At 53.2% G+C, this 20,596-nt stretch overlaps 1 protein-coding gene across 2 annotated transcripts in view; it reads left to right on the top strand.

Annotated features, from left to right (window-relative positions):
- Window positions 1-20,596, top strand: part of GRIK5 (glutamate ionotropic receptor kainate type subunit 5) — a 994,397-nt gene that overhangs the window by 719,706 nt on the left and 254,095 nt on the right. The window lies entirely within an intron of this gene.

Here is a 20,596-nt window from a genome sequence, read left to right as displayed (position 1 = left end):
ATTTACCTGTTGATGGCAGTGCTGAGCCCTGCTGCAGACAGTCACAAAGTGCATTTACCTGTCGATGGCATTGCTATGCCCTGCTGCAGAGAGTCACACAGTGCATTTACTTGGCGCTGACAGTGCAGAGCCCTGCTGCACAGAGTCACACAATGCATTTACCTGTCACTGGCAGTGCTGCGTCCTGCTGCTGAGAGTCACACAATGCATTTACCTGTCGATGGCAGTGCTGCGCCCTGCTGAACAGAGTCACACAGTGCATTTACTTGTTGCTGGTAGTGCTGCGCCCTGCTGCAGAGTCACGCAGTGCATTTACCTGTCGATGGCAGTGCAGCGCCCTGCTGCTGAGAGTCACACAGTGCATTTACCTGTCACTAGCAGTGGTTCGCCCTGCTGCACAGAGTCACACAGTGCATTTACTTGTCGCTGGCAGTGCTGAGCCCTGCTACAGAGAGGCACACAGTGCATTTACCTGTCGATGGCAGTGCAGAGCCCTGTAGCAGAGTCACACAGTGCATTTACGTGTCGCTGGCAGTGCAGAGCCCTGCTGCAGAGAGGCACACAGTGCATTTACCTGTCAATGGCAGTGCTGAGCCCTGCTGCAGAGAGTCACACAGTGCATTTACTTGTCGCTGGCAGTGCAGAGCCCTGCTGCAGAGAGGCACACAGTGCATTTACCTGTCGCTGGTAGTGCTGAGCCCTGCTGCACAGAGTCACACAGTGCATTTACCTGTCGCTGGCAGTGCTGAGCCCTGCTGCAGAGAGGCACACAGTGCATGTATTTGTCGCTGGCAGTGCTTCGCCCTGCTGCTGAGAGTCACACAGTGCATTTACCTGTAGATGGCAGTGCAGAGCCCTGCTGCTGAGAGTCACACAATGCATTTACCTGTCGTTGGCAGTGCAGAGCCCTGCTGCAGAGAGTCACACAGTGCATTTACCTGTCGCTGGCAGTGCTTCGCCCTGCTGCAGAGAGTCACACAGTGCATTTACTTGTCGATGGCAGTGCTAAGCCCTGCTGCAGAGTCACACAGTGCATTTATTTGTCGCTGGCAGTGCTTCGCCCTGCTGCTGAGAGTCACACAGTGCATTTACCTGTCGCTGGCAGTGCTGAGCCCTGCTGCAGAGAGTCACACGGTGCATTTACCTGTTGCTGGCAGTGCTGAACCCTGCTGCAGAGAGTCACACAGTTTATTTACCTGTCACTGGCAGTGCTGAGCTCTGCTGCAGACAGTCACACAGTGCATTTACCTGTCGCTGGCAGTGCTCAGCCCTGCTGCAGACAGTCACACAGTGCATTTACCTGTCGCTGGCAGTGCTGAGCCCTGTTGCACAGAGTCACACAGTGCATTTACCTGTTGCTGGCAGTGCTGTGCCCTGCTGCACAGAGTCACACAGTGCATTTACCTGTCGCTGGCAGTGCAGAGCCCTGCTGCAGAGTCACACAGTGCATTTACCTGTCGCTGGCAGTGCTGTGCCCTGCTGCACAGTCACACAGTGCATTTACCTGTCGCTGGCAGTGCATAGCCCTGCTGCTGAGAGTCACACAATGCATTTACCTGTCGTTGGCAGTGCAGACCCCTGCTGCAGAGAGTCACACAGTGCATTTACCTTTCGCAGGCAGTGCTTCGCCCTGCTGCAGAGAGTCACACAGTGCATTTACTTGTCGATGGCAGTGCTGAGCCCTGCTGCAGAGTCACACAGTGCTTTTATTTGTCGCTGGCAGTGCTTCGCCCTGCTGCTGAGAGTCACACAGTGCATTTACCTGTCGCTGTCAGTGCTGTGCCCTGCTGCACAGAGTCACACAGTGCATTTACCTGTCGCTGGCAGTGCAGAGCCCTGCTGCTGAGAGTCACACAATGCATTTACCTGTCGTTGGCAGTGCAGAGCCCTGCTGCAGAGAGTCACACAGTGCATTTACCTGTCGCTGGCAGTGCTTCGCCCTGCTGCAGAGAGTCACACAGTGCATTTACTTGTCGATGGCAGTGCTAAGCCCTGCTGCAGAGTCACACAGTGCATTTATTTGTCGCTGGCAGTGCATCGCCCTGCTGCTGAGAGTCACACAGTGCATTTACCTGTCGCTGGCAGTGCATCGCCCTGCTGCTGAGAGTCACACAGTGCATTTACCTGTCGCTGGCAGTGCTGAGGCCTGCTGCAGAGAGTCACACAGTTTATTTACCTGTCACTGGCAGTGCTGAGCTCTGCTGCAGACAGTCACACAGTGCATTTACCTGTCGCTGGCAGTGCTGAGGCCTGCTGCAGAGAGTCACACAGTTTATTTACCTGTCACTGGCAGTGCAGAGCCCTGCTGCAGAGAGGCACATAGTGCATTTACCTGTCTCTGGCAGTGCTTCGCCCTGCTGCTGAGAGACACACAATGCATTTACTTGTCGCTGGCAGTGCTGCGCCCTGCTGCAGACAGTCACACAGTGCATTTACCTGTCGCTGCCAGTGCAGAGCCCTGCTGCAGAGTCACACAGTGCATTTACCTGTTGCTGGCAGTGCTGTGCCCTGCTGCACAGAGTCACACAGTGCATTTACCTGTCGCTGGCAGTGCAGAGCCCTGCTGCAGAGTCACACAGTGCATTTACCTGTCGCTGGCAGTGCTGTGCCCTGCTGCACAGTCACACAGTGCATTTACCTGTCGCTGGCAGTGCTTCGCCCTGCTGCAGAGAGTCACACAGTGCATTTACCTGTCGATGGCAGTGCTAAGCCCTGCTGCAGAGTCACACAGTGCATTTATTTGTCGCTGGCAGTGCTTCGCCCTGCTGCTGAGAGTCACACAGTGCATTTACCTGTCGCTGGCAGTGCTGAGCCCTGCTGCAGAGAGTCACACAGTGCATTTACCTGTCGCTGGCAGTGCTGAGCCCTGCTGCAGAGAGTCAAACAGTTTATTTACCTGTCACTGGCAGAGCTGAGCTCTGCTGCAGACAGTCACACAGTGCATTTACCTGTCGCTGGCAGTGCTGAGCCCTGCTGCAGACAGTCACACAGTGCATTTACCTGTCGCTGGCAGTGCTGAGCCCTGCTGCACAGAGTCACACAGTGCATTTACCTGTTGCTGGCAGTGCTGTGCCCTGCTGCACAGAGTCACACAGTGCATTTACCTGTCGCTGGCAGTGCTGTGCCCTGCTGCACAGAGTCACACAGTGCATTTACCTGTCGCTGGCAGTGTAGAGCCCTGCTGCAGGGAGTCACACAGTGCATTTACCTGTCGATGGCAGTGCAGAGCCCTGCTGCAGAGTCACACAGTGCATTTACTTGTCGATGGCAGTGCTAAGCCCTGCTGCAGAGTCACACAGTGCATTTACCTGTCGCTGGCAGTGCTGAGCCCTGCTGCAGAGAGTCACACAGTGCATTTACCTGTCACTGGCAGTGCTGAGCCCTGCTGCAGAGAGTCACACAGTTTATTTACCTGTCACTGGCAGTGCTGAGCTCTGCTGCAGATAGTCACACAGTGCATTTACCTGTCGCTGGCAGTGCTGAGCCCTGCTGCAGACAGTCACACAGTGCATTTACCTGTCGCTGGCAGTGCTGAGCCCTGTTGCACAGAGTCACACAGTGCATTTACCTGTTGCTGGCAGTGCTGTGCCCTGCTGCAGAGAGTCACACAGTCCATTTACCTGTCGTTGGCAGTGCAGAGCCCTGCTGCAGAGAGGCACACTGTGCATTTACCTGTCGCTGCCATTGCAGAGCCCTGCTGCAGATAGTCACACAATCCAATTACTTGTCGCTGGCAGTGCAGAGCCCTGCTGCAGAGAGGCACATAGTGCATTTACCTGTCTCTGGCAGTGCTTCGCCCTGCTGCTGAGAGTCACACAATGCATTTACTTGTCGCTGGCAGTGCTGCGCCCTGCTGCAGAGAGTCACACAGTGCATTTACCTGTCGATGGCAGTGCAGAGCCCTGCTGCAGAGTCACACAGTGCATTTACTTGTCGATGGTAGTGCTGAGCCCTGCTGCAGAGCCACACAGTGCATGTACCTGTCGCTGGCAGAGCTTCGCCCTGCTGCTGAGAGTCACATAATGCATTTACCTGTAGTTGGCAGTGCTGAGCCCTGCTGCAGAGAGTCACACAGTGCATTTACCTGTCGCTGGCAGTGCTGAGCCCTGCTGCAGAGAGTCACACATTGCATTTACTTGTCGATGGCAGTGCTAGGCCCTGCTGCAGAGTCACACAGTGCATTTACCTGTCGCTGGCAGTGCTTCGCCCTGCTGCTGAGAGTCACACAGTGCATTTACCTGTCGTTGGCAGTGCTGAGCACTGCTGCAGAGAGTCACACAGTGCATTTACCTGTCGCTGGCAGTGCTGAGCCCTGCTGCAGACAGTCAAACAGTGCATTTACCTGTCGCTGGCAGTGCTGAGCCCTGCTGCAGACAGTCAAACAGTGCATTTACTTGGCGCTGGCGGTGCTGTGTCCTGCTGCACAGTCACACAGTGCATTTACTTGGCGCTGGCAGTGCTGAGCCCTGCTGCAAAAAGTCACACAGTGCATTTACCTGTTGCTGGTAGTTCATAGCCCTGCTGCAGAGAGTCACACAGTGCATTTACCTGTCGCTGGCAGTGCTGTGCCCTGCTGCAGCGAGTCACACAGTGCATTTACCTGTCGCTGGCAGTGCTGAGCCCTGCTGCAGAGCCACACAGTGCATTTACCTGTTGCTGGCAGTGCTGAGCCCTGCTGCAGAGAGTCACACAGTGCATTTACTTGCCGCTGGCGGTGCTGTGTCCTGCTGCACAGTCACACAGTGCATTTACCTGTCGCTGGCATTGCTGAGCCCTGCTGCAGAGAGGCACACAGTGCATTTACTTGTCGCTTGCAGTGCTGAGCCCTGCTGCAGACAGTCACAGAGTGCATTTACCTGTCGGTGGCAGTGCTGAGCCCTGCTGCAGAGAGGCACATAGTGCATTTACTTGTCGCTGGCAGTGCTGAGCCCTGCTGCAGAGAGTCACACAGTGCATTTACTTCTTGCTTGCAGTGCTGAGCCCTGCTGCAGACAGTCACACAGTGCATTTACCTGTCGGTAGCAGTGCTGAGCCCTGCTGCAGAGAGGCACATAGTGCATTTACTTGTCGCTGGCAGTGCAGAGCCCTGCTGCAGAGAGTCATGCAGTGCATTTACCTGTCTCTGGCAGTGCTTCACCCTGCTGCTGAGAGTCACACAATGCATTTATTTGTCGCTGGCAGTGCTGCGCCCTGCTGCAGAGAGTCACACAGTGCATTTACCTGTCGCTGGCAGTGGTGAGCCCTGCTGCAGAGAGTCACACAGTGCATTTACCTGTCGTTGGCAGTGCAGAGCCCTGCTGCAGAGAGTCACACAGTGCATTTACCTGTCGCTGGCAGTGCTTCGCCCTGCTGCAGAGAGTCACACAGTGCATTTACTTGTCGCTGGCAGTGCTAAGCCCTGCTGCAGAGTCACACAGTGCATTTAATTGTCGCTGGCAGTGCTTCGCCCTGCTGCTGAGAGTCACACAGTGCATTTACCTGTCGCTGGCAGTGCTGAGCCCTGCTGCAGAGAGTTACACAGTGCATTTACCTGTTGCTGGCAGTGCTGAACCCTGCTGCAGAGAGTCACACAGTTTATTTACCTGTCACTGGCAGTGCTGAGCTCTGCTGCAGACAGTCACACAGTGCATTTACCTGTCGCTGGCAGTGCTCAGCCCTGCTGCAGACAGTCACACAGTGCATTTACCTGTCGCTGGCAGTGCTGAGCCCTGTTGCACAGAGTCACACAGTGCATTTACCTGTTGCTGGCAGTGCTGTGCCCTGCTGCACAGAGTCACACAGTGCATTTACCTGTCACTGGCAGTGCAGAGCCCTGCTGCAGAGTCACACAGTGCATTTACCTGTCGCTGGCAGTGCTGTGCCCTGCTGCACAGAGTCACACAGTGCATTTACCTGTCGTTGGCAGTGCAGAGCCCTGCTGCAGAGAGTCACACAGTGCATTTACCTTTCGCTGGCAGTGCTGCGCCCTGCTGCAGAGAGTCACACAGTGCATTTACCTGTCGCTGGCAGTGCTGAGCCCTGCTGCAGAGAGTCACACAGTGCATTTACCTGTCGTTGGCAGTGCAGAGCCCTGCTGCAGAGAGTCACACAGTGCATTTACCTGTCGCTGGCAGTGCTTCGCCCTGCTGCAGAGAGTCACACAGTGCATTTACTTGTCGATGGCAGTGCTAAGCCCTGCTGCAGAGTCACACAGTGCATTTATTTGTCGCTGGCAGTGCTTCGCCCTGCTGCTGAGAGTCACACAGTGCATTTACCTGTCGCTGGCAGTGCTGAGCCCTGCTGCAGAGAGTTACACGGTGCATTTACCTGTTGCTGGCAGTGCTGAACCCTGCTGCAGAGAGTCACACAGTTTATTTACCTGTCACTGGCAGTGCTGAGCTCTGCTGCAGACAGTCACACAGTGCATTTACCTGTCGCTGGCAGTGCTCAGCCCTGCTGCAGACAGTCACACAGTGCATTTACCTGTCGCTGGCAGTGCTGAGCCCTGTTGCACAGAGTCACACAGTGCATTTACCTGTTGCTGGCAGTGCTGTGCCCTGCTGCACAGAGTCACACAGTGCATTTACCTGTCACTGGCAGTGCAGAGCCCTGCTGCAGAGTCACACAGTGCATTTACCTGTCGCTGGCAGTGCTGTGCCCTGCTGCACAGAGTCACACAGTGCATTTACCTGTCGTTGGCAGTGCAGAGCCCTGCTGCAGAGAGTCACACAGTGCATTTACCTTTCGCAGGCAGTGCTTCGCCCTGCTGCAGAGAGTCACACAGTGCATTTACTTGTCGATGGCAGTGCTGAGCCCTGCTGCAGAGTCACACAGTGCATTTATTTGTCGCTGGCAGTGCTTCGCCCTGCTGCTGAGAGTCACACAGTGCATTTACCTGTCGCTGTCAGTGCTGTGCCCTGCTGCACAGAGTCACACAGTGCATTTACCTGTCGCTGGCAGTGCAGAGCCCTGCTGCTGAGAGTCACACAATGCATTTACCTGTCGTTGGCAGTGCAGAGCCCTGCTGCAGAGAGTCACACAGTGCATTTACCTGTCGCTGGCAGTGCTTCGCCCTGCTGCAGAGAGTCACACAGTGCATTTACTTGTCGATGGCAGTGCTAAGCCCTGCTGCAGAGTCACACAGTGCATTTATTTGTCGCTGGCAGTGCATCGCCCTGCTGCTGAGAGTCACACAATCCAATTACTTGTCGCTGGCAGTGCAGAGCCCTGCTGCAGAGAGGCACATAGTGCATTTACCTGTCGCTGGCAGTGCTTCGCCCTGCTGCTGAGAGTCACACAATGCATGTACTTGTCGCTGGCAGTGCTGCGCCCTGCTGCAGAGAGTCACACAGTGCATTTACCTGTCGATGGCAGTGCAGAGCCCTGCTGCAGAGTCACACAGTGCATTTACTTGTCGATGGTAGTGCTGAGCCCTGCTGCAGAGCCACACAGTGCATTTACCTGTCGCTGGCAGTGCTTCGCCCTGCTGCTGAGAGTCACATAATGCATTTACCTGTAGTTGGCAGTGCTGAGCCGTGCTGCAGAGAGTCACACAGTGCATTTACCTGTCGCTGGCAGTGCTGAGCCCTGCTGCAGAGAGTCACACATTGCATTTACTTGTCGATGGCAGTGCTAGGCCCTGCTGCAGAGTCACACAGTGCATTTACCTGTCGCTGGCAGTGCTTCGCCCTGCTGCTGAGAGTCACACAGTGCATTTACCTGTCGTTGGCAGAGAGTCACGCAGTGCATTCACCTGTCGCTGGCAGTGCTGAGCCCTGCTGCAGACAGTCAAACAGTGCATTTACTTGGCGCTGGCGGTGCTGTGTCCTGCTGCACAGTCACACAGTGCATTTACTTGGCGCTGGCAGTGCTGAGCCCTGCTGCAAGAAGTCACACAGTGCATTTACCTGTTGCTGGTAGTTCATAGCCCTGCTGCAGCGAGTCACACAGTGCATTTACCTGTCGCTGGCAGTGCTGAGCCCTGTTGCAGAGAGGCACACAGTGCATTTACTTGTCGCTGGCAGTGCAGAGCCCTGCTGCAGAGAGTCACACAGTGCATTTACCTGTCGCTGGCAGTGCTGAGCCCTGCTGCAGCGAGTCACACAGTGCATTTACTTGTCGCTTGCAGTGCTGAGCCCTGCTGCAGACAGTCACACAGTGCATTTACCTGTCTGTGGCAGTGCTGAGCCCTGCTGCAGAGAGGCACACAGTGCATTTACTTGTCGCTGGCAGTGCAGAGCCCTGCTGCAGAGAGTCAAGCAGTGCATTTACCTGTCGATGGCAGTGCTGTGCCCTGCTGCACAGAGTCACACAGTGCATTTACCTGTCGCTGGCAGTGCAGAGCCCTGCTCCAGAGAGGCACAGAGTGCATTTACTTGTCGCTGGCAGTGCTGAGCCCTGCTGCAGAGAGGCACACAGTGCATTTACTTGTCGCTTGCAGTGCTGAGCCCTGCTGCAGACAGTCACAGAGTGCATTTACCTGTCGGTGGCAGTGCTTAGCCCTGCTGCAGAGAGGCACACAGTGCATTTACTTGTCGCTGGCAGTGCAGAGCCCTGCTGCAGAGAGTCACACAGTGCATTTACTTCTTGCTTGCAGTGCTGAGCCCTGCTGCAGACAGTCACACAGTGCATTTACCTGTCGGTAGCAGTGCTGAGCCCTGCTGCAGAGAGGCACATAGTGCATTTACTTGTCGCTGGCAGTGCAGAGCCCTGCTGCAGAGAGTCATGCAGTGCATTTACCTGTCTCTGGCAGCGCTTCGCCCTGCTGCTGAGAGTCACACAATGCATTTATTTGTCGCTGGCAGTGCTGCGCCCTGCTGCAGAGAGTCACACAGTGCATTTACCTGTCGCTGGCAGTGCTGAGCCCTGCTGCAGAGAGTCACACAGTGCATTTACCTGTCGCTGGTAGTGCTGAGCCCTGCTGCAGAGAGTCAAACAGTTTATTTACCTGTCACTGGCAGTGCTGAGCTCTGCTGCAGACAGTCACACAGTGCATTTAACTGTCGCTGGCAGTGCTGAGCCCTGCTGCAGACAGTCACACAGTGCATTTACCTGTCGCTGGCAGTGCTGAGCCCTGTTGCACAGAGTCACACAGTGCATTTACCTGTTGCTGGCAGTGCTGTGCCCTGCTGCACAGAGTCACACAGTGCATTTACCTGTCGCTGGCAGTGCAGAGCCCTGCTGCAGGGAGTCACACAGTGCATTTACCTGTCGATGGCAGTGCAGAGCCCTGCTGCAGAGTCACACAGTGCATTTACTTGTCGATGGCAGTGCTAAGCCCTGCTGCAGAGTCACACAGTGCATTTACCTGTCGCTGGCAGTGCTGAGCCCTGCTGCAGAGAGTCACACAGTGCATTTACCTGTCACTGGCAGTGCTGAGCCCTGCTGCAGAGAGTCACACAGTTTATTTACCTGTCACTGGCAGTGCTGAGCTCTGCTGCAGATAGTCACACAGTGCATTTCCCTGTCGCTGGCAGTGCTGAGCCCTGCTGCAGACAGTCACACAGTGCATTTACCTGTCGCTGGCAGTGCTGAGCCCTGTTGCACAGAGTCACACAGTGCATTTACCTGTTGCTGGCAGTGCTGTGCCCTGCTGCAGAGAGTCACACAGTGCATTTACCTGTCGTTGGCAGTGCAGAGCCCTGCTGCAGAGAGGCACACAGTGCATTTACCTGTCGCTGCCATTGCAGAGCCCTGCTGCAGATAGTTACACAATCCAATTACTTGTCGCTGGCAGTGCAGAGCCCTGCTGCAGAGAGGCAGATAGTGCATTTACCTGTCTCTGGTAGTGCTGCGCCCTGCTGCTGAGAGTCACACAGTGCATTTACTTGTCGTTGGCAGTGCTGAGCCCTGCTGCAGACAGTCACACATTGCATTTACCTGTCGCTGGCAGTGCTGAGCCCTGCTGCAGACAGTCACACAGTGCATTTACTTGTCGCTGGCAGTGCAGAGCCCTGCTGCACAGAGTCACACAGTGCATTTACCTGTCGCTGGCAGTGCAGAGCCCTGCTGCAAAGAGTCACACCGTGCATTTACCTGTCGCTGGCAGTGCTGAGCCCTGCAGCAAAGAGTCACACAGTGCATTTACCTGTCACTGGCAGTGCTGAGCCCTGCTGCAGACAGTCACACAGTGCATTTACTTGGCGCTGGCGGTGCTGTGTCCTGCTGCAGAGTCACACAGTGCATTTACTTGGCCCTGGCAGTTCTGAGCCCAGCTGCAAAGAGTCACACAGTGCATTTACCTGTTGCTGGCAGTGCTGAGCCCTGTTGCAGAGAGGCACACAGTGCATTTACTTGTCGCTGGCAGTGCTGAGCCCTGCTGCAGACAGTCACACAGTGCATTTACCTGTCGCTGGCAGTGCTGCGCCCTGTTGCACAGACTCACACAGTGCATTTACTTGTCGCTTGCAGTGCTGAGCCCTGCTGCAGGGAGTCACACAGTGCATTTACCTGTCGCTGGCAGTGCATCGCCCTGCTGCAGAGAGGCACACAGTGCATTTACTTGTCGCTGGCAGTGCTGCACCCTGCTGCAGAGAGTCACACAGTGCATTTACTTCTTGCTTGCAGTGCTGAGCCCTGCTGCAGACAGTCACACAGTGCATTTACCTGTCTGTGGCAGTGCATCGCCCTGCTGCAGAGAGGCACACAGTGCATTTACTTCTTGCTTGCAGTGCATCGCCCTGCTGCAGAGAGGCACACAGTGCATTTACTTGTCGCTTGCAGTGCTGAGCCCTGCTGCAGGGAGTCACACAGTGCATTTACTTGTCGATGGCAGTGCAGAGCCCTGCTGCAGAGTCACACAGTGCATTTATTTGTCGCTGGCAGTGCTGAGCTCTGCTGCAGAGAGTCACACAGTGCATTTTCCTGTCGCTGGCAGTGCTTCGCCCTGCTGATGAGAGTCACACAATGCATTTATTTGTCGCTGGCAGTGCTGCGCCCTGCTGCAGAGAGTCACACAGTGCATTTACCTGTCGATGGCAGTGCAGAGCCCTGCTGCAGGGAGTCACACAGTGCATTTACTTGTCGATGGTAGTGCTTCGCCCTGCTGCAGAGAGTCACACAGTGCATTTACTTGTCGATGGCAGTGCTAAGCCCTGCTGCAGAGAGTCACACAGTGCATTTATTTGTCGCTGGCAGTGCTGAGCCCTGCTGCAGAGAGTCACACAGTGCATTTATTTGTCGCTGGCAGTGCTGAGCCCTGCTGCAGAGAGTCACACAGTTTATTTACTTGTCACTGGCAGAGCTTCGCCCTGCTGCTGAGAGTCACACAGTGCATTTATCTGTCGTTGGCAGTGCTGAGCCCTGCTGCAGAGAGTCACACAGTGCATTTACCTGTCGCTGGCAGTGCTGAGCCCTGCTGCAGACAGTCACACAGTGCATTTACTTGCCGCTGGCGGTGCTGTGTCCTGCTGCACAGTCACACAGTGCATTTACTTGTCGCTGGCAGTGCTGAGCCCTGCTGCAGAGAGGCACACAATGCATTTACTTGTCGCTTGCAGTGCTGAGCCCTGCTGCAGACAGTCACAGAGTGCATTTACCTGTCGGTGGCAGTGCTGAGCCCTGTTGCACAGACTCACACAGTGCATTTACCTGTCATTGGCAGTGCTGAGCCCTGCTGCAGACAGTCACACAGTGCATTTACTTGCCACTGGTAGTGCTGCCCCCTGCTGCTGAGAGTCACACAGTGCATTTACTTGTCGCTGGCAGTGCTGAGCCCTGCTGCAGACAGTCACACAGTGCATTTACTTGTCGATGGCAGTGCTGAGCCCTGCTGCAGAGAGGCACACAGTGCATTTACTTCTTGCTTGCAGTGCTGAGCCCTGCTGCAGACAGTCACACAGTGCATTTACCTGTCAGTGGCAGTGCAGAGCCCTGCTGCAGAGAGGCACACAGTGCATTTACTTGTCGCTGGCAGTGCAGAGCCCTGCTGCACAGAGTCATGCAGTGCATTTACCTGTCGATGGCAGTGCTGCACCCTGCTGCACAGAGTCACACAGTGCATTTACTTGCTACTGGTAGTGCTGCGCCCTGCTGCTGAGAGTCACAGAGTGCATTTACCTGTCGCTGGCAGTGCTGAGCCCTGCTGCAGAGAGTCACACAGTGCATTTACTTGCCGCTGGCGGTGCTGTGTCCTGCTGCACAGGCACACAGTGTATTTACTTGTCGCTGGCAGTGCAGAGCCCTGCTGCACAGAGTCACACAGTGCATTTACCTGTCTCTGGCAGTGCTGAGTCCTGCTGCACAGAGTCACACAGTGCATTTACTTGGCGCTGGCGGTGCTGTGCCCTGCTGCAGACAGTCACACAGTGCATTTACTTGGCCCTGGCAGTTATGAGCCCTGCTGCAAAGAGTCACACAGTGCATTTACCTGTTGCTGGCAGTGCAGAGCCCTGCTGCAAAGAGTCACACAGTGCATTTACCTGTTGCTGGCAGTGCTGAGCCCTGCTGCAGACAGTCACACAGTGCATTTACCTGTCGCTGGCAGTGCTGAGCCCTGCTGCAGGGAGTCACACAGTGCATTTACCTGTCGATGGCAGTGCTGAGCCCTGCTGCAGAGAGGCACACAGTGCATTTACTTGTCGCTGGCAGTGCAGAGCCCTGCTGCAGACAGTCACACAGTGCATTTACCTGTCTGTGGCAGTGCAGACCCCTGCTGCAGAGAGTCAAGCAGTGCATTTACCTGTCGATGGCAGTGCTGCGCCCTGCTGCACAGAGTCACACAGTGCATTTACTTGCCACTGGTAGTGCTGCGCCCTGCTGCTGAGAGTCACACAGTGCATTTACCTGTCGCTGGCAGTGCTGAGCCCTGCTGCAGAGAGTCACACAGTGCATTTACCTGTTGCTGGCAGTGCAGAGCCCTGCTGCAGACAGTCACACAGTGCATTTAGCTGTTGCTGGCAGTGCTGAGCCCTGCTGCAGACAGTCACACAGTGCATGTACCTGTCGCTGGCAGTGCTGAGCCCGGCTGCAGACAGTCACACAGTGCATGTACCTGTCGCTGGCAGTGCTGAGCCCTGCTGCAGAGAGTCACACAGTGCATTTACCTGTCGCTGGCAGTGCTGAGCCCTGCTGCAAAGAGTCACACACTGCATTTACCTGTCGCTGGCAGTGCAGAGCCCTGCTGCACAGAGTCACACAGTGCATTAACCTGTCGCTGGCAGTGCTGAGCCCTGCTGCAGACAGTCACACAGTGCATGTACCTGTCGCTGGCAGTGCTGAGCCCTGCTGCAGACAGTCACACAGTGCATGTACCTGTCGCTGGCAGTGCTGAGCCCTGCTGCAGAGAGTCACACAGTGCATTTACCTGTCGCTGGCAGTGCTGAGCCCTGCTGCAAAGAGTCACACACTGCATTTACCTGTCGCTGGCAGTGCAGAGCCCTGCTGCACAGAGTCACACAGTGCATTAACCTGTCGCTGGCAGTGCTGAGCCCTGCTGCAGACAGGCCCTGGGGCCCCGCTCCTGCAGCTTGATAAACCCAGAGGGGGGGCTGCTTGAAGCAGAACAGGGAGACCTGAGAACAGGAACCCTGAGGATGGAGAGGACCCCCTCCGGGCCCTGGGGACCAGTCCACCTGTGGCCTTGCACCCTCTGGGGGTGCTTCAAGGCCAGAGCCGGCCTTTGCTAAGAACTATGGCGTCCCTGATGATGGTAGTGAATGAAATGAGGGAGCAGGGGGTCCCCTTTGTGTTCACTGGTCAGTACATGGGTGCGGAGCGACTGTCCCTGGACACAAACATCCCCGGAGCCCCCGCCCCCAGCTGACCTCAAGGCCGATAGCTGAGCTGTCTCACACAGAGGGTGGTTTGTTGATGTGTCAGCAGGGGTCAGGGGGTGACGGGACGGGAGGGAAAGGGGCTAAAGGGGTGTTTCAAACATCCCCTGCAGTATGATAATGGGGGACTGAAACCACTTCAAACTGCCAAATCGGACAGAAACTCGCAGGCCCGGACATGGACAGGGTTGGAGTAAAATGGGAAGGCTGCTGGGATAACCTTAGTGCACACAGCTCGGCGCCCCTCAGAGCACTGGCGCCCCTCAGAGCACTGGCGCCCTGGGCGTAGGCCCCGCTCACCCATGCCAAGGCCGGCCCTGCTCAGGGGGGGGGGGGCTCGCGGTATGCGGCCTGAGCACTGGAGAAGTCTGAGGGGGCCCTCTGCTGCCCCTCCTCCTGAGAGCACGAGGCCCGGCAGCAGCTATTCCTGCCCAACTCATAAATGTTATATTTGTGGCTCCCCGAAAACTTCCACCTGCTCTAGAAATCTCTTTCTTGGTGCAGAACTGCCTACGTGAAAGGACCTTCCCGGAGGGGAAGCACATTTAAACCAAGGGATGTCTGAGAAGGGCCCCGGGATACATCTTTTGATCTTTGTTATTCCACGCCTGCTGTAGGAGTTTGTTTCTGAATGCCATGCGGGCTGCAGCGATGCTGTGGGTCACCCAGTGCCCCTTCTGCTGAAAGCGCACCCTTGCGCTGGAGGGTGCGAGGTTGGCAGAGAGGACCCCTGTGACGTAGCAGGGACCTGTGACCCGATGGGTGGTCTTTCACTCCGGGGCAGCGTCAGAGCCTCCCTGCTCATTGCACCGAACACAGCTCAGGGTACTAGACCTGGTGGCATCTAGAGAACCCCTGGGCTCTTGTTAAACGACGTGCCATCTGCACGGAGCTTTTTTCTCTCTGGTTACACATAGTGCCAGTGTGCAGCTGCACAGGGTATCTCAACACACACTCATGGGTATCCCACACCCAACAAGTACTCCTGATAGTGTCATATTTTTTTAAGTTTATCGCCTTATTCACTGGAAACAAAATATGTTTTTGTTACACCCTCACCCACTCCGGCAGTGGCATGCTGCATCATTTTATCTCAGTCTGGTCCCTGGAGACTCGGATGGGTTTGACCACATTCCATGCAGCAATTTAAGTATGAACACCAACTGCGGTCTTTTCCAAAATGAAAAACCTTGAACCATAAAGATATCCCTCAGGTATGATTAAAAAGCAAATGTGGGGGTAAAAATAGGGGCTGATAAGACCCGGTTATCCTACAGATCTGCCAACATGTTTCAGCCCCTTTAAAGATGGCCACATGGTGTCCAGAGCCTTCTTCAGGACAAAAAGCGCCCAGAATGTAAATGTCCGGTCTACCTCTTGGATTGGAGGGGGGGGGGAGGGGGGCACACAAACATACACCATATTTACCTGCACTGACTGCCTTTATAGCCCAATCAATTGGAGCGACATTCAATCTTGATTCCTGTTTGAAAGAACATATGTATTCATATGTAAATATACGTACACTCAGGTGAGCTCATTATCTCTAGGAGCGTAATATAATCCATTGTCCTCGTGCAAATAATGCGTGACAGTCATAAGCTGAAGCAGACCACTGATTTCTTTATAAAACACAAATCTCAAACTTAGCATCTCAATAGTGCGGGAGGTGATTTCTTGCTGTGGAGGTGACGTCAGGTGCGTGCTGAAAATGTTGACCAATGGCTAAGAAGCAGCTGGGTGTACATTTAATCACAGGCTTACTTGTGAACGAGTAACTTTAGGGACCCGTACAAACCAATGGATCTTACCCTATTTGGTAAACAATGAAGGAAACATGGGGGGGGGGGGGGGGGCGTGCCCCTGTAGTCACACACTGATAATGAGTAAAGTGCCGCCATGTTGAATGTATGACGTAACCAGAGGGGAATCAAAAGAGAATGTACTCATTGAATAAAGTGTAGGGACCACTGGCACCTTATTTTGTACTCACGTCATCTATGGTATCACGCCGCCCATATACCTAATGGTTTCCCCGCTCCTATTGGCTTTGTCATGGTTTGATGCCGGCGAGCCAGGCCATTAACATGCCCTTGTTCCCACAGCCTGCGCAAGGGGTGTGGAGATGTATTGGCATCATTGTTGTTGGAACACGCCCCAGGTGTTCATGGGAACTGTAGTCCAATAAACTGACAGTTTCGTGGGGTATTTCTTTGCCCAGTTCAGGCAACAAACAAGCATTGGCAATAGCCTAGCTAGAGGGTTAATGTAAACTATGCTGATAAAATAGGTGTGGAGACTTGTACCAAGCTCTTGGAAGGTTAAAAAATAGTTTTGTATAAATATCTGAAAGGACCTGTGCTACCAAACACCCAAACTTGATTAAATAGCCCATATGACGTAGCACCCAGTATGCAATGTTCTAAAAGACAGGGTGCTAGTTTGTACCTAGTTTCTAGGCTAGTTTTTATCTGAAAACAGCACATGTTGCTAAGCCAGCTTTTACGTCCCCTCTGTGTATAAACCATGGACTTCACCAGCTGAAAATTGGAATGAAGGAAGGCACTTGATTGACCTGTCTGATTGGCTGTGTGCCTGAAGGCTCTCTGGAAATGTCACTTGAAGAAAGTATCCTGAGGAGAGTTCAGCAGGAGTAAAGGTTTAAAGACTTTCCTCTAGATAGATGATGAGACGTAAAGGACAGAGCAAGCCCTGGAGAGTGTGCATAAACCTTGGAAGCATCCTTACAGCTGGGGACTTTGAGCAAAACTTCCATGTAGGCAGATAGGCTTTCATATTTGTGCTCTGGTGATGGTAATGTGTATGAAATTCAAGGCAGAAAGCATTAAACAGAACAGAATGTGCTGTGGATGGGAAGGGGTGGGGGGTGGGGGTGTTATGTGGCCTTCCACCCAGAGCTGTCTACTTTGGAACCGGAGAAGCAGGTTTGAGTCCCAGCATCCGTTCAGCATCCTCTGGGCAAATCATAAAATCTTCCAGTGCCTTAAAAATGAACCTGACAATCTGTAATGTAATCTGTCCTTGGTGACGTGACTAGGAGTGCGCAAAAAATTCTGCTCTGCCAGTGGAGTTCGCGAAAGTTTTACCTACTCCACGCTGCCCTTGGAGCGCAGAGTTCTGGCAAAACTCTGCCAACTGCTGCATGGTGGAGTTTTTTCTCATGCGTTGCTTGTCAACATAAAGTTGACGAGTGTAAGCAAGATTTTGGGTCCCCTAGTGCAATTTTCAGATGCTAGAATGCCTCCGGGTGAGATTTCTCAACGCGGGCGGTACCGGCATGTCGTGACTCTTCACATTGAGAAAGCTGGCGCTCGAGTAGAAAAACTACTCAAGCAGCAGAAAGAAGCAGCGCCCTCTGGCACCCCGGGTGGTGCAGTTCGTGTTGATTTTATAGCACAGAAGAAGCTCCCAGTGCTAAAAATCAGCACAAGCAGCGCCACATACCTAATTCTGCCACTTACTGAACTCTGCCGAATCTCGCAGAGTTTTTCTGTAACTCTGCAGAATTCCAGAGTAAAACTCTGCGAGTGTCACCCAAGCCTAGACATAACCAAAGTTCCAAATGCTGCGGACACCTCTGGTGGATACATTGGTGTTAATCAAAGAAGAATGCTGGAAGTCATAGGTAAGACACATCACCATGGTCCAGTCATAGGAAAGACGCAGCACCATGGTCAAGTCATAGGTAAGATGCATCACCATTGTCAAGTCATAGGTAAGACGCATCACCATGGTCCAGTCATAGGTAAGATGCATCACCATTGTTCAGTCATAGGTAAGACGCATCACCATGGTCCAGTCATAGGTAAGATGCATCACCATGGTCCAGTCATAGGTAAGAAGCATCACCATTGTCAAGTCATAGGTAAGACGCATCACCATGGCCCAGTCATAGGTAAGATGCATCACCATTGTCAAGTCATAGGTAAGACGCATCACCATGGTCCAGTCATAGGTAAGATGCATCACCATTGTTCAGTCATAGGTAAGACGCATCACCATGGTCCAGTCATAGGTAAGATGCATCACCATGGTCCAGTCATAGGTAAGATGCATCACCATTGTCAAGTCATAGGTAAGACGCATCACCATGGCCTAGTCATAGGTAAGACACATCACCATGGTCCAGTCATAGGTAAGATGCATCACCATTGTCAAGTCATAGGTAAGACGCATCACCATGGCCCAGTCATAGGTAAAGTGCATCATCATTGTCCAGTCATGGAAATATAAATGCACTGACGAGCAGCACTTCCAAGTCATGCAGAGATAGTGGGAAGGTGATTGTGAGGCACAGCTGATCTCAGCAGGAGGGAACAGTCCATTGATTTAACTTCAATCATTATCCAGACGAACTCTAAGTAAGCCCCTAATTTCCTGAGGTACTATAGTGTGGAATCTGGGCCTATGAATAACCACCATGTTGACATAAGTAGAGGTAAAATGTAATTGAATGTATTCATTGTTCACTTTTGTGAGTTGTATGACAATTTATTAATTTTACTGTGGCTGTTGTTACTTTTTGAACCCCTTCACCCTTCATCACAAGTGGACACTTAAGGTCTGTGGCTTGGGGGACTGGAGTTAATGGGCCCCTTGCAATTATACATTCTAGATTTTTCACACAGAGAAGTAGCCAAACTCTCTGCGGGAAACACCAGGAAAAACATGTGAGGATCAGCACAATAGCACCAGCCCCCTCTTGTAATCCAAAATTATCCCTCCTCCACCACCCTGGATGGAACAAGTGTGTGCAAAACCTGTGCTCAAGTGAAACGTAGCAAGTCCAGTTAGGGCAGAGGTCTTCAAACTTTTTTTGCTTTGCGCCCCCCCACCGAGCAAAATGTTTTCAAGTCGGCCCCCCTCCAAAACTTTATGGCAGTACTTGGCGGAGCAGCAGGGTCAGGGCTGAGTGCAGGGGGTGGGATTACCATTTCAGGTATTCTGCACTGCCTTGTAGAACTGACAGCTGCCTGGTGGCTTTCCACTAGGTTACTTGGTTACTATCAGATTGGTGTCTCTAAAATCCAGAGAGGTGAGAGATGCTGTTGGAAATGGCCCTTTCTGCAGGGTTATACCCAAACATTTTGCCTTTCTCCTCCTATTTTTCTGACCCTCCTTTTGTTAGCTTTAGGAGTCTGGGCACTTTACTACTGCTAATGAGTGCCAATGTGCATGTGCTCTCTCCCCTAAAACTTGGTATAATTGGTTTACACATGTTTGGCTTATTTAATTTTCCTATAAGTCCCTTGGAAAGTGGTATACCATATACCCAGGGCCTGTAAATTAAATGCTACTAGTGGGCCTGCACACAGATTGCGCCACCCACCGAAGTCGCCTTTCAAAACTGTCACAATACCTTCTACTGTAGCGCCTGCGTGCGCAGTTTACTACCACACTGACTTGGCAAGTCAAACTACTTGGAAGGCCTAAACTCCCTTTTAACTAATAAGTCACCCCCAAGGTGGGCCCTTGATAGCCCTCAGGGCAGCGTTCTGTGTATGTAAAAGGGTAGGACATATATTTTTCTGTGTTACATGTCCTAGTAGCGACAAACAACCTTTTTTGTTTTTCACTGATGTGAGTGCTGCTCCTCTTATAGGTTTGCATTGGGAATTCCCTTATATATGTCTAACTTGTAATTGTTGATCTATAAGAAGTAGCATGGCCGTGTTTGGTATGCTAGGAATGGTGGTGAGAAATCATGCTTAGTAGTGCAGGCGGATTTTACATCACTATTTCAGAAATGCCACTTTTAGAAAGTGGGGTTTTCTCAGCAGAGGAGAACTCGGTGTGATTCAGACAAGGGGCCCACCTTCCTGCCCTTTATATACTTGGGGTGTTCTACCCATGCCTTATGATAACTGCCCTAACTGCCCTAGAAATGATTGTATGTTGTTTTTATACATTACACTGGGGGGGACAACCTAACAACTGCATGCTATGTACTAAGGTCGCAGTATGTTGTACTTTCTTCCTTCCAGTAAAGGAAGTACTGTTTCTTACGACTACATAGTATGCACAATGATCGGGTTTTATCATGTTTCCCCTCTGCACACATTATAATTAGGATTGGGTGGAGTGAACCGAGTCCGGCTTTGAGGAATTCCGCAGAGTTGAAAAAAAAACTCAGTGGAATTCCGCAAAGCCAGAGTTCCGTGCCCCGCGGAGTCCTCGTGAATGCGCCCATCTCGGAAGCGCTAAGCAGGGTCAGGCCTGGTCAGCCAGGCCCAACCCTGCTTAGCGCTTCTGAGATGGGTGCAATCAAAAGGGCCATAGGCAGTGAAAGCTGGTGTTTCAGGCCTCTTGTGCACCGCCCTGTCCATGTGCAGTGCACATGGGACAGGCCGGTGCACAAGAGGCCTGAAATGGCAGCTTTCTTTGCCTGCAGCTTTGGCCCGAATTCAGGCCAGGTCCGTAGGCAGCGAGAACTGCCATTTCAGTCCCTGTTTGTGAACCAGTGTGCACAAACAACGACAAAACAAAGAAAGAGACAAGGACTTACCTGGGTCTTCCAGTGGGTCCGCCTCTCCTCCTCTTCCGACCGCGATGACGAGTCCTCTCCAGAGGCTGCCTCCCTCCTCTGCTCTGGTGCACACTTCAGCCCAGTTATGGGCTGCAGAGAGCAAGCGCAGTCTGTCTGTGCTTGCGCTGTGCAGTTCATACTGGGCTGCACCGCGCACTGAGTGAGCTCCTCTCCGCTGATGGGGTGAGCAGAGTTTTTTGGAAAGCTCCGCGCACCAAGCGGAGCACGGAGTTCCAAAAAACGCGTTATCTCCGCCAGTGAAGCAGAGCTCCCCGCCCATCCCTAAATATAAATCCAG

The sequence above is a fragment of the Pleurodeles waltl genome, chromosome 7, assembly GCF_031143425.1.
Source record: "Pleurodeles waltl isolate 20211129_DDA chromosome 7, aPleWal1.hap1.20221129, whole genome shotgun sequence".
In the NCBI taxonomy this organism is placed as follows: domain Eukaryota; kingdom Metazoa; phylum Chordata; class Amphibia; order Caudata; family Salamandridae; genus Pleurodeles; species Pleurodeles waltl.
Note: the sequence above shows the minus strand (reverse complement) of the source record. Positions and strands in the feature narration are given on the sequence as shown.